We start from the raw sequence: 14258 nt of genomic DNA on the forward strand, positions 1-14258 counted from the left end.
CCACTATAAATAAATTGTGTTTGTGACAAAAGTCCCAAACAACATGTGCTGATAAGTTCATACCGACACTATGTTTCCCCATAAACCCTATGGAGCGTAACCTCTATAGGCTGGGAACCTTCTGTATTTACAGAGCTGAAAATGTCGCATGTATGGCCACATGATCGGAAGCCTTTATTAAAAACCACTTATACTAGTTGCCAAAATCCTTCTAGTTGTTGGCGCAGGAGGTCAGACCTCTGAAGCGGCTCACACACATATGGTTCTTAGTAGAGATATAAAGTTTGTCGTGGGGAGTTTTCATGGAAACTGGTGCTTGGCTGCCCTAAAGAAGTGAGTGCTGAGGGTGGAGCCAGTGGGGTCAAGCATCTAAATATCCACTTTGAATAGCATAGCCTCGGGGGAAACCCCATGTGAGATTCAACAACTATTGTCTCAGCCTGCCATAAGATTTGTACTTGCTTGTGCATTTTGTTTATTAGACATTGTTTCTTTTGTGTTTGTTATATGTTCCAAATGGTCAAAAATTGAAGAAAATTATCATATATGTGTGAGCAAAAATCCAACAAATTGCTGAAAAAGTTTGATCAAAAGGGTAATACAAAAAGCTTTCCAACACTTGAAACACCAGATCAAAACCAAAGTGTCAAAACGTCAGTATCAAAATTATTCTTGAAGTAGGTTTGTCTCTATATCATCACATATTTTCAAACTAGCTCAAACAACTAGATCACTAATCCTACAGGTTATTCCCAAGAAGTTCTATAAACATCAACATTTAACAAGCTATTGATTCAAACATCTTAAGTGCAAAAAAATCAACATCATTATCAAGTTTCTCATCAAGATAATCAAATCCTCTATCACGAAGCTTGATCAATCTATACTAGGTTCATAATCTTGGATATATCTTTCCTATTTTGAACCTAGGCTATATCAAAATCAGAATTGCACCAACATTGGAATCAAACAAACTTGTAAATTGTCAAATGCTTATATGACTTTTAAGTATCACCTTAAGAAAAGAAAACCCAATTATAAAGCTACTTAGAAAAGAATAAGATTCTTTTATATCAATCGCAATATATTATTAAAACATAGGAAATTCCTACACCATTTTCGTCACTACCTACGTGGCTACAGTACAGAGTTTGACGAAGAAATTTTACAAAGACGTGCTTTTCAACAAAGAGACGCTTTATCACAATGAACAAACAATAGCGGTAAAATCAACAAGGCATATCTTCCTAAACCAATAATCACCTATTGACTTTTTCCTTTGGTCACCTTAACAACTTTGAAATAATCACATGCTAGTTTGGACTAGAGCCCAATACGAACAACTTAGAAAACAACAACAAATAGAGGAAGAAGATAATCCTATATTTCAAACTTTTGGATGTACCGTTGTTGACGAAGAAGCAGTCAATAGAACCATTAGAGACATCAAGCAAGATTTCAAATTTGATAGGCTAATGGAAAAATTGTTGGCAAAACAAAAAGAGAAATATCTTTTGATTTTGGCAACATTTGGGGCTAAACTACCACAAGACTTTAACTCCACCTTCGACACTCAGATTGTTGCCATCAATGCCAAAGGGGGAGATTGTTGGCATTATACAGTCAGATGAGAATAGTTGATGTTGTCATTGATGGCAACCAACTGGTAACATGGTTCACAGGTTACACCGGCAACAAACATCATCTACCGACACCGATAGGAACTACAAGTCTATTCACACCCGCATCTAGTCTACACCGACACTCTAAGCCAACATGGAAATTATATTTTTGTATAGTAATATTATTGTATAGCCGACATGATGTATTGTAAAGACTCATATATGTATGAGATCTTGTAGGTCATTTTGTAAGTAAGCAAGGAATGTAATTAGGTAATGAATGCAAGTGGTATATGAGAGTGAATAACTATATATGCATTATAATGTAATTATTTTATGAGCGAATAAGAGCAGAGAAGAGCGAATAAAAGTTTATGGCAGAGGTATTTGATAGAGCTTAAACCGGTACTGAATCCAGCATTGCAGATGCTATTTTGAGCAGTACATTGTCATTGGATTTAACCATCCAATTGTAGTCATTGGGACTCCATTTTTGTTGTTGAGCAGTGAGCTCTAGGATGTTGGCCTTCCTGCATGTGCAGGTCCCTATTGTATAAGTAATATTTATTCATATTGGCCAGTGAGTAAATATTGTGGGTCACAAATCCCACCGAGGCTTTTCCCCGACCGGGTTTCCTTGCCAAAAATATCTGTGTTATGGTGTGCATTGATGGCTATACTTGTGTTTCTCTTTACTACATTATTATTTGTTTATCGATATATTAATTTGGGTTATAAAGTTGTAAACAAGTTTAAATCTTTTGTTTATCGGTTAGACACTGATTCACCCCCCCTCTCAGTGTCTTTGGGACTAATCAAGTATCTAACACATGTATACAGTAAGGCACTTAGGGAAGCATGTCTAAAGAAGCCTAGCAAAAAGAAGAAAGATCCGCAAACAATGCATGTAATGGGTCAACTAGCAGATATTATGCTAGGAAATGTTTCAATTCCTAAGTATGCTGATCCTAGTAGCCCTATTGTGAATATAGTCATTAATGACACTTAGATAAAGAATGTTTTGATCGATTTAGGAGCAACCATTAATGTTATGACAAGGGATATTATGCAACGTCTTGAAAACACTAGTCTCAGACCTACACCTACAGTCCTACAGCTTGCTGATAGTTCTACAGTTCGACCTGATGGTATGATTGAAGATATAGTTGTTGCTTTGGATTCTTGGGAATACCCTGCAAAATTTATGGTCCTTTCTCCTAAGGCAACATTGGGAGGATATCCAGTGATTTTGGGAAGACCTTGTCTTTCTACAGCTGATGCATATATTGGATGTAGGTCAGGGGATATGACTAATTCAGATGAGAACTCTACCAAAACATTAGCTTTGTATTCTCCCGCTCAGCCCCAATTTGATCAGCAACAAGCCATTTGGCCTAACTTGGGGGAAAAATTTGAAGAAGGAGTTGACTCTATCAATCACCTTATGATGATTAATAAAGGACCATTCATCCAATTTCATGATGAAGACTCAATTATTTAGAAAATTCTAACAAATGAGTTAAGACAAGAGCAGAAATTGCAGGAGTTAGTTCTTAATATTGCAGACTCAGACTTTCTTGTAGCCACTGATATATTGCATACTCTGTTGCCGCAAGAAGTCCGTGCTTCTCATTTTTTTGATATATCTTAGATTGATCTTACTATCAAAGTAGAAGTTGATTCAAATAAATATTTGAATATCAACAGTAATCTTGTAGAAACTCAAAGATTGACACTTGTGGATTTGCTCAAATGTCATAAACATGCTTTTGCATGGGATTACAAGGATATGCATGGAATTGATACAACAATTTGTACCCATCATATCTACATAAAAGAAGACTGTAGACCACTTAGACAGACACAAAGAAGAATCAATCCTGCATTAAGAGAAATAGTTAAAGAGGAATTGCAGAAGTTGTTGAATGCTGGATTTATCTATCCTATTTCTGATAGTTAGTGGGTATCACCTTTGGTAATAGTTCCTAAGAAAAGAGGAAAATGGAGGGTATGTGTTGATTACAAAGCCTTGAACTTAGCAACCAGAAAAGATCATTTTCCATTGCCATTTGTGGATCAGGTATTAGAATCTTTGGCAGGGAAGCGATACTTCTCATTTCTTGATGGATTCAGTGGTTACAACCAGATTCAAATTGCCCCAAAGGATCAAGAAAAGACTACATTTACTTGTCCTTGGAGAACATATGCATATTTTGTTCTTCCTTTTGGATTATATAATGCTCCAGCTACTTTTCAAAGAGTAGTGATAAGCATATTTTCAGATATTTCTCAAGACAACATGGGAATTTATATGGATGATTTTACAACCTATGGTTCAAAATTTGAAGAAGCATTGGAGAACTTGAAGAAAGTTTTGCAACGGTGTGAAGACTATAATTTGTCATTAAATAGTGAAAAGTGCTTCATGATGATGCAGGAAGGTATAGTCCTTGGTCATCATATCTCTATAAAAGGAATACAAGTTGACCCAACAAAAATTGAAGTTATTCAAAATATCACTGCACCGGTAAAGAAGAAGGATGTCAAAAGTTTTCTTGGTCATGTTGGATATTATAGAAGGTTTATCAAAGATTTCAGAAAAATTGCAAGTCCCTTATATTCTCTTCTGACCAAGGATATGGAATTTAAATGGACTTCTTCATGCAATGAAGCTTTCTTAAAGCTCAAACAAGATTTGACCCAAGCACCAGTTCTTAAAGGTCCAAACTGGTCCTTACCATTTCAAATTCATACAGATGCATCTGATTATGCAATAGGAGCAGTCTTAGGATAAAAGATTGATAAGTTGGAGAATGCAATATATTATATCAGCAAGAACATGCAGGGGCCTGAGTTAAATTACATAGTCATTGAAAAAGAAATGTTAGTAGTTATATATGCACTCAACAAATTCAAGCACTATATAACATGATATCCTTTATTTGTGCACACTAATCATGTTGCAATCAGATATCTCATGAATAAGCCTTCAATTACTGGAAGATTAGCTCGCTGGTTATTGCTGATGTAGGAATTTGATATCATAGTTATTGATAAAGTAGGAAAGTCCAATGTGGTTGCAGATTATCTTTCAAGGCTTCAATTGTAGGAAGATGTTGCAGCCATAGATGATGCTTTTCTGAATGAACATTTATTCCTTATACAAGCCCACATTCCCTAGTATGTTGATATTGCCAATTATTTAGCTGCTGCTAAAATGCCAATTCATTTCTCTCCTAAAGAAAGAAGGTTGTTAGTTAAGAAAAGTTTTAACTTCTCATGGATTGTTGATTGTTTATTTTATATTGGACCTGACCAAGTCATGAGAAGATGTGTAAGGGAGGATGAAACATATGATATCCTGCATGCATGTCATGATAAACCACGTGGAGGATATTTTATTGCTAAGAGAACAACACTTAAAATACTGAACACAGGATATGATTGGCCAATATTATATAGGGATGCAACACAGTATACAAGGAAATGTGACAGATGCCAGCGCATGGGGAGGCCTACTAAATCTGATGAGATGCCATTATACCCACAAATATTAGTTAGATCATTTGATAAATGGGGATTAGATTTTGCTGGGCCAATTAATCCCCCTTCTAATGGAAAATCTCACATTCTGGTATGTACTGATTATGTAACCAAATGGGTAGAAGCTCAAGCTATGACACATGCAAGAGATACTAAAGTGGTTGAGTTCCTTTATGAAGAGATATTTACCAGGTATGGAGTCCCAAGGGAAATTGTATCAAACCAAGGACCATAATTTACTTCCACATTGATTGCAACCTTGGTCAATGAATACAATATAAGGCACAAAAAATCTACTCCATACCATCCAAAAGCAAATGGACAAGTAGAGGTCACAAATAGGGAGCTAGAGGCCATTCTTACCAAACCAGTAGTTGTTCATAAAAAAGATTGGTCTCACAGACTTCCAGAAGCCATTTGGGCATATAGAACAACATGGAAGACACCAATTGGCTTTACACCTTTTGAAATGATGTATGGAAAAGCATCAATGATGCCTATTGGGTTTGAACATAAAACTCTAAGTATAGCTTTGCAACTGAATATGATACTTTATGAAGCACAGAAAGACGTATTCAACAATTAAATGCTTTAGATGAGTGGAGAAAAATGGTTGTCCAACAAACAAAACTAATTCAAAATCAGAGAGCTAAGTGGCATGATAAATATATTAATGAGAAGAAGTTTCAAGCAGGAGACTAGGTGCTGCTATATGATTCAAGATATAAAGATACTATGGGAAAGCTACAAACTAGGTGGTTAGGGTCATATGAGATAGAGGAAGTTTTAAAAAATGGAGTTGTTTGTTTGACCACTATTGATCCAATTCGGTTTAAGATTTTAGTAAATGGTCACCGACTACATCTCTATCATAAGCCTACAACCAAAGAGCAGTTCCTGGAACAATTCACCAAGAAAGATCAAATATTGGTTCCTGCAACAACTGGGCAAGTTCCTATTTCTGCAGAAGGGAGCATTTGGAGTACAGTTCCTGCAGCTTCTACAGGGAACGTTCCTAACACTATAATTCTTCAAGCATCATTTCATAAAGATATTTCCATATCTTATGGAAATATTATTCTCCATAAATAAATATTCCATCCATGTCATCCCATCCCATCTCATTTCTTTATCTATCATTTCATTTCTGTCAAATCATTTCATTTTACCATTCTTTTGACTAGCCGTTTTCATGCAACATTTATTCACACGACTGCAAGTATGTACATATATTATTTTAATTAATTATGCATTTATTATTTCACTATGATTATTGCCAATACCAAATCTGTGTACACTTCCCTAAATCCTTTCCGCATGTGTGGACACGTTCCAAAATAAGTTGGGGGGGGGTGTTTTATAGTTCGATTTCCAAAATTAGTAATTATCTATCCTTTTTAGTATCTTGAATTGATTTCTTACCATCATTCTTTTAATGAGATATTCTTTGGCATGAGAAAGTAATGAATTCTACCACCAAAACTGGAAGTAAGGAAGGAAGTTTCAAATCAAATATTTTCAGCTGTAGAAATTGTTTCATTAACTGAGATAGTCATGGGTGGAGATCCTATCCACCATGAACCAGTAATCCATGATGCGTTGCTATAGGATGCTCTCTGTGAGAATTATTTTTGGTTGCATGGTTGGATTGACTACTTTATGAAAATAACAGATTATAATGAGGAAACTGCCTCTGCGTTCATGCATTCATTCAACCAAGGGGAAGATACTGTCAAAGGATTAAGGGTTATTTCTACAGAGTAGCGAATAACTGAAGTTACAGGGTTGCTGCAGGAAGGAGAGTTTTTTCCTGAATTAAAGGATGCAAGAAGTGCCAGAGTAGAATTTACGCACCACATAGATGGACCTCTAATGGTGGACAAGGAACTAGATGGGTATCTCTTCCAACAGAATGGCCCCAAGTGGCCTTGTACATAATGAAGTACATTACCTCCGATGGAAGGTATTCAAATTTACATTCAGCCCATTTCAAATTGCTTAGTCATTTTTGACATGGCTGGAGGGTAAATGTTCCAATTTTTTTATACCACCTTATTTCCACAAGTGCCAAAGAAATATGGAAGAATGGAAATCGTTCTATCAGTCATCATGGTCTGATAAAATTATTGGTAGAACGTTCTCTTAGGGATGTTTCATAGATGGCATGGGGGGTATTTGAAGACATACTTCAGTTTAGGATCGAAGATACTCCTATTGTAGATGAGTTAGCAATTCAAAAGGAGGATATAGGAGGACCCTCTTCTCCTAATATTTCTGTAGGGAATGAATCTCTTGTCACCAAAGAAGCTTTGACTATTACGAAGGAAGAGATGGCGAAAACAAATATTGAGCAGCCCTCCACTTCTTTCCAAAGAGGAGCGACATCTTCTAAAAGGAAAGGGAAAGAATTAGAAGTAATTAATGCAGAAGATGAACTTATGATTCAGCCGCACACAACGCAGGTTTCTCCTATAGCTAAGAGGCATAGGTCGAAGGGAAATACCCCTGCAGCAAAGCCTCTGGTAGAAACCGTTCCTGCAACCACTCCAAAAGTTTATGCAAGAAGGAGTCGAAGTAGTACCCAAAAAGTCCGTCCAACAGGTGATGCAACAGAGGTTATTTCAGTTGAATCATCAGAAGAGGAACAAGAGAGTCCAGCAGAGGTTGAAACCCAGGAGGAACATGACGTTGACAGGCTTTCAAGTTTGGCATATGTGGCAGAACAACTTGAGGAACATGTTAAAGAAATTCCATGTCCTAAGGTAACAACTATTATACCTCCATCATCTCTCACCAGTTTATCTATTGCATTAACATTCTATAGGTAGTGGGAGATAGGTAGGGTTAGATTACATGGAATTGTTGATAAGCAACAAAGGGAGATAGAAAGAAGCGATGATAAAATTGAAGAATTAGAAACCAAGATTGATACAATTACCAATATGGTCCCTGAGTTAATGCAATGTAGGATGACACTAAGAGTTTATGCTCTGCATTTAAAGGAGTGGTATTTAAATTCTAAATTAAACCACATTATTAGGCACCTTAGCCCTTCTTTAGACACCCCTGAGGAATTTTATGATGCATATCAGACTTCTCCAACAACCGTGAAAAAATTATTGTGTGAACTCTACTTGCATAACTATGCTGTGATTTCTGATAGTGAGTGGAATCCCTTGCTATACATTGGTGATATCCACATAAAATCCTTAATGTCATGGATTCAAAATGAGATTAGCATGGGGACACATGCCAAAACACATAGGAGTATTGAATTTGATTATCCATTACCACTTAGGAATATTCCAATGAGGGAATAAATATTCCAAGCATATGAACACTTAATTCAGAATGAAGGTGCAACTGCAATTGACTGCCTGACTTAGTGTTGGAACAATTTGCCAGAGGAATTAAAATAGGGAGAATCTCATTCACTACCAAATTTTCATGCAGCTATAAAAAGAGCCCCTAAATATATCCAACTGGGCAGGATGAAAAACCATAACTGGTTACCTTTGATCTTTCAACCCCCTATCCTCATGTGGCCATTTTTGGGATGTAGGATTACAGACAAACCCTATGAAGCAGATACAGAAGAGGCCATATGGTCCAGTCTAGAAAAGATGAAGGGGTTTTATTGGAATTTAGCTTCAGGAGGAATAGGTCAAGGAACTATTGGTGACTTAAGAGTTAGTGCCAGAACCAGGAATTTTCCTGTTGCTGGAGGATCAACAAGACCTTAAGTTGGGGGGCATGATGAGTTGAGACATTAGCATCTTTTTATTCCCATAACTCATAAGTTTTTCTCATATTTTGATTTATATGATGGGATAGTGATGATGTATTAAAAGTTGAATATATGCATTTCATATGTTAAGATGGACCTATTAAATCATGTTTTGTCTTTGCCAGTTGTTCTTGCAGCCATGTGATTCATTCATGTTGCCATGCGGATTATCTTAGGCAATATCATGTGTGAAATTAATAGATGTTTTGATTAATTAAAATATATGTGCATGTGCTTGTATGTTCTTTCTTTTGAATTGCAAGAATAATTATGATGTTGCGGTGAAGATCTCCTGTCACGACAATTGCAGTAAGAGATATTCAAGGAGGTGACTGAAAGATCAAATTAGTGAAGAAGATGATGAGTGTAAGAACGACAGAGGAGAAGTAGGTGCACAATAATCATTCATGTCTAACTCAAGTGGGCATTAGTATTGTAAATACCACCACACTTTGTTATGGCTATGGTTTGGTTTAGATCCATGTTATCAGTGGCTTAACTCCGATTGTTTCCCTTCATGAATATTATCCGCCTCTTCTCATCTACATGATCTGTGTTGTAGGATGCAGTTGTTTTTCTTTTAAATAAGGATCTTTGTCTCTTTTAAGAGGTTCGAAAGAAAAGAGAAGAAAAAGAGCAGAAGATTTAGAAATAAAGTGACAAAGCGTTTTGAGTTTCTTTTGATTCTGAATAATGTATTGACTTTTGAGGAAAAATGAATAAAGAATTGTTATTCTGAGCACTTAGGTTTATTTTTGGAAGCTTGGAAGCACTCATCCAAGGGGGCCAACTTTGTGAGTGTTCCTATGCCTTTGTTAAAATTAGTTTTCTTCTTTAGTTGCAGTAGACGTTCTTGCATTGACTATTCCTGCAGCCACTGGAAACACATCCATTGACTATTCCTGCAACTAAAGCAAACATAGTAATTCCTATTTGTCAGCTTTGGACTTAGTATTTATTGAATGAAATTTATGTTAATGCAGAGTTTTTCCTGTAGCCATTCAGTTATTTCAATTCTTTCTTACCTTTCCCACATAGATGTTAGTTGTTGCAGTAATGCAAGGTAGCTATCACAGGAACTTAGTGCATATATAGTGCAGACCCATTTCAAGTATTATGTCCCTGGGTTGACAATCAAATGAACACTAGCTATGGAAATAGTAACTTCATAGAGTGAATGTCCAAACTTCAGGTTGAGACTTTAACTATAGTTATTATTCTTATTGTTGGGCTGAACAATGCCTACAAACTAGGTTCAAACCCCATGGGTCTGTCTCTACCATGTTAAAAATGGAGCACCCTTACCTTGGGGAGAACCCTGGAGAAATAGTGGGGCTTCTTTCTTGTACTTCTTACATCCTTGGTTCAAACCATTTATAATTGGCCTGTTAATTGGCTTTTGAGGGTTAATCTTGTTTGTCCTCAAATCAACAGATTGGAAAATACTATGAGTATGCCTTGCTCAATGATAAAATCTTCCAATTGATTTGGCCAACTAATAGAGTGAACCTTTCAAGGTTGCTAACTCCCTCACTTCAGGCTCTGGAGAATATAGGCGGGTATACCTACTGACCAATTTATTTTCTTAATTTGGTGCTTTTTATAGCAGATTTCACACTGTATCTTCTACTTCTAGTTTTATCTTAGAGTGGCATATACCTCTGGGATAGATTATTTTATTGTTCTGATTATTCATTTTTTCCTACTTTCTTGATTATTTTCTTTAAATGATTAATTATTCTGATTTAATCCAATTCCTACTGTACTCCCTTTAACTATTTTTATTCTGAATCCTACTTATACCTCCTACTAGCATAAGAATAAAACTGAAAATGATTTGATTGATCTTGAATTGAATTTTATGTGCAACTTAACCAATGCCTTATTTCTTTTGGGCAATAGAGTCATTCACTTGTAAATCCTATGTATAACTTTAAAAGATAATTTTTAAATCCTCCTTTGGATGGATCTGTCAACTACCCAACCTCCAATGCTATATAATTGTATGATGTTCTTCACAACTAGTTTAATTGAGTTTAACTTTCCTTATGAAAGACCGATTAAACAAGACACAACAAACAAAACGATTCTCAGATGTATCTTGATGCTCCAACTATGTAATAACACACAATTTATTTACATGGTGACTTAGAGTAGTAATTATCAACCACAACTAATTATAACAGAGAACTGATTCGAAAATGAAAAATTCCACAACACAATTTGCAAATAAGGAAACTGATTTCTTTGTATTACTTTGAAATGAAGTCTTGTTCTTGAAATATCAAACTGCTTGAAACTTAAACTTTAGGAAAACTTGCTAAACTTCTGAATGCTTTGCAAATGATTACATTGAGTATTTTATAACATATCAAAGGGTTACACCATTTGAAAGAGGTCTTTTGGAAATAAACTAAACACTTAAAGAAACTAATCATCTAGTTAGACATAAATGCACACTAGTTAAATGTGCCAAATATTTCTCATTATATCGGGTATCACAATCATGGATGGTATCACAAGCTTCCACCTCCATTAGCACCATGCTTTCGATGTGTTTTGCCACCCCATCAACATCTTCATTCTTGGCAGCCTTCAGTGCATCCTTGACTACCTATTGGCATTCCTGTATCCAATCCACCTTCTCATTTTTATCTCCATCTTCATCAAGCAAGGGTGGGATGCCATTTGATCCATCACTAAGGAAATCAACACCCTCAGATCTCAATGTTTCCAAATAATCTTTATGGACTTTCATCATTCCTTCACAATTCTGCATGGCTTCATGATCTGCTTCATCTCTACCCTGTATCTCTTTGAATCTCTCATGCAATCATTCATCTAGTCTTTCATGCTCCTCAATAATGGTCTGATTCTTAGTGTATACATCATAGTATTTGTCCATCCATGTCATCAAGTTAGTAAACCTCTTTTGGATAATCACTGACATGGTTTCACTTTTGGCTTCTTTTGGTTTGAGGCTAGGAGCTCTCACCTTGCATTATCAGTTTTTGTGGCTCCTTCTGTTTCAACATCTCCTTCAGATGATCAATCTCTTTATTTAGCCTGATGTTTTCAATTTTACCAGATTTTTTCTCTCTCAATAGTAATTGGATCTGAGCTTTATTTAATTTGGCAATGTTCACCCCTAAATCAGCTGTAACTATGGGGTCTGTCTCACCAACCTTCAAGGTCATGATATGTTCGAAGGCCTTTTGTGTATCAACCACTATGGGTTTTTTGTTTGGAGGATACAATGACCATATCAACTAGACTACTTGTCAGGGTTGTATAATGACCCCATGTAGACTTGGGTCACACCTTCTGGAGAGAACTTATGTTTTGCATCAATATTATGAAGGAAACTATCAAACACTAATGCTGAATTCATATCCCACCCAGGAAAGATCAGGAGACCTGCATCTTCAAGTAGTTTTCTTCCTCTTTTGGGAGTCATTTGGCTCATTTCTTATTCTATTTCACTTTCTAGAGTAGTTGACAATTGTTTTTTATTAGAGGTATCCACCTCTCCAACACTTTCTCTAATTGCTTTTCCTTTCATTTTGTACAAAAAGGACATGAATTCAGGAGACTTTATGAAATTATCATCAGATATAAAATATTTGCAGGCCAATTGCCTTGGATCTTCTTCAGTTGGAACTCCTTCATCAGGATCCCTAACATGTGATACTTGCTCCTCAATCAACATTTTGGAGAACTGCTCAAATGAAACCTCATCCCCTTCTGAAGACTCTTTATCATCTAAGGATTGTTGGAAAATGCACACTCCAATGAGAAATTGTAGGTGATTGAAGGTATTGTCATTGATGGCAACCTTACAATCCTATGGCACCAACACAGGCACAGACACCGACAGCGGCAAAGATGTTCATCGACACCCTGGCCGACAAGATTTTTGTTTATTGTATTTTGTATTTATATGTAAAATATTTTTGTAAGTCGACAAGGTGAATTGTAATAAGGCTCATATATAAGTATGAGATCTTATCGAACATTTGAGGAATAGGAATATGCGAGATGGATAATATGTGCGAATATTAAGGCAGATTGTGGAATAAGGTTTATGATTATTACAAGAGCTTAAACCAGTACTGAACCTAGCATAGTAGATGCTGATTTGAAGCAGTACATGCCATTGGATTTGTATAATCCACTTGTGTAAGTTAGCGAGACTTCCTTTTTGTATTTAAGTAGTGAGCTTTAGGTAGTTGGCCTTCCTGCATGTGCAGGTCCCTATTGTATCAGTAATATTCAGTTATTGGCCAGTGAGCGAATATTGTGGGTCACAAATCCCACTGAGGTTTTTCCCACACCAGGTTTCCTCATTAAAAATATTGTGTTATGGTGTGCTTTCTATGTTGTGTTTGCTAATCTTATTTACTGCATTATTTTTAGTTTACCGGTACACTATTTTGGAATGCAATTCATTTAATAAGTTCAGAAAATCCATTAACCGGTTAGATACCGATTCACCCCCCCTCTCAGTATCTTTGGGAATCCTAACAATTGGTATCAGAGCCTAGTCCTCTATTTTCAAAAGCCTAATAGCTTGAGGAAGATTCTGATACCGACAGAGATGAAAAATTTGAGAAAGCAATTGGAAACAACTCTTTTAGACTATGATGCAGAAAAGTTGAAAAATATGAAACTTGAAGATGATCTGAAGGCTGCACGGGAAATCATTCAGGGACTTCAAGAAAATCTCACTATTGCTAGGAACAAAAGAAGAGAACTTTTTGAGAAGATGTAGAGTGATGATGATGAAAAAGAAACTCTTAATGACCTTGTGAACAAACTGAGACAAGAAAACAGTACAATGAAGAATGAGATGCAAGATATGACTATGAGGTTTTGCAAAGACATTGAAGACCGAAAGAAGAATGAAGATGACTTGGCTAGAAGAATCAATGTTGCTGGAAATGAAAATCTAAGACTCAGTCATGAAAATGACATGTTGAAGACAGATATAATTCACTTGGAACATGACAAAACGAAACTCATGAGATAGAAAGATTTCTTAGAAAATGAGTTGGTTACTGCAAATCAACACAAGGAGAAATTCAAGAAAATCTTAGAGGAACTTGATGACATGTTGAAAAATTAGAAACCTAATGGAAATACAAATGGCCTTGGCTTTGAAGTTGGTGAAAGCTCCGATACTGCAAACAATCATGATCACAGTAAACCGGCAAGACAACCTAATGCCTACAAATTTAATGGAAAATGATTTAACTGTAACAAGTATGGTCATAGAGCAAATCAGTGTAGATCTAGAAACTATCAGA

This window comes from Cryptomeria japonica, chromosome 6 (assembly GCF_030272615.1).
Source record: "Cryptomeria japonica chromosome 6, Sugi_1.0, whole genome shotgun sequence".
Lineage (NCBI taxonomy): Eukaryota > Viridiplantae > Streptophyta > Pinopsida > Cupressales > Cupressaceae > Cryptomeria > Cryptomeria japonica.